The 710-nt window shown below is 73.9% G+C and overlaps 1 protein-coding gene across 1 annotated transcript in view; it reads left to right on the forward strand.

Moving 5' to 3' along the window:
• Positions 1 to 419: 419 nt before the first annotated feature.
• Positions 420 to 710, forward strand: part of KAT6A (lysine acetyltransferase 6A) — a 115172-nt gene continuing 114881 nt past the window's right edge. Inside the window, exon 1 of the mRNA XM_032413331.1 lies at positions 420 to 506. The gene's annotated coding sequence lies outside the window, so the exon portion shown is untranslated. The remainder of the gene's footprint in view (positions 507 to 710) is intronic.

Consider the following 710-nt stretch of genomic DNA (forward strand, 5'->3'; position numbering starts at 1 on the left):
CCCACCCATGCGCCTGTCCTCAGCTTCCCCAGCTGTGTAATGGGGATACACCATCTCCTCCTCCCGCTATCCGCCTGACCTAACAGCGTGAGAAAGAAGAGAAGGAACCCCCAGTTGTTGGCCTCCAGGCCCATCAGGTCCTCCTCCCACTTTGGCTTTGGCCTTTTGTACCGGCCCCACGTGACCTGCCCGGCCGGCTCTTCTCTCCTGTCCCGCCCCGCCCTCCGGCCTTTCCCGGCTCTCGGCGCAGCTCTTCCCGCTCCTCGCCGGCCCCCCTTCGTGCCTCCCCTTCTCCCTCCCCCTCGCCTCCCTCCCAGGCTGTTCCCGCTCCCTCCCCCAGGCAGCCGTTCCCTCGCGACGCTTCCCCTCCCCCCGCGGCTGTTCCGCCGCCTCGCCTCCCCTCCCCCCGGCCGGAGCTCACTGTCTCCAAGATGGCGGCCGTGTCAGTTTGGGGCATCTCCGCGGTCCGGCCCGGGGCCCCGGGATCCCGGCTCTCTTCCCCCGCGGTAAGTAGCCGAGGAGCCACCGGCGACCGCCCCTGGCCGTCGAGCCCGAGGCTGAGCCCCTCCGGGGCCCGCTCCGCCGCCTCGCGGGGTCGGCGGGCCGCTGCAGGCCCCGCCGCGGCCTGCGCCGCCTCCCGCTGCTCTGCGCCAGGCCTCGGGCTGGGGCGCCGAGGCCGCCCCCTCGCGCCCGGCCGGCGCCCGGCTCCC

This window comes from Phoca vitulina, unplaced genomic scaffold (genome assembly GCF_004348235.1).
Source record: "Phoca vitulina isolate PV1807 unplaced genomic scaffold, GSC_HSeal_1.0 scaffold15, whole genome shotgun sequence".
Taxonomy (NCBI): domain Eukaryota; kingdom Metazoa; phylum Chordata; class Mammalia; order Carnivora; family Phocidae; genus Phoca; species Phoca vitulina.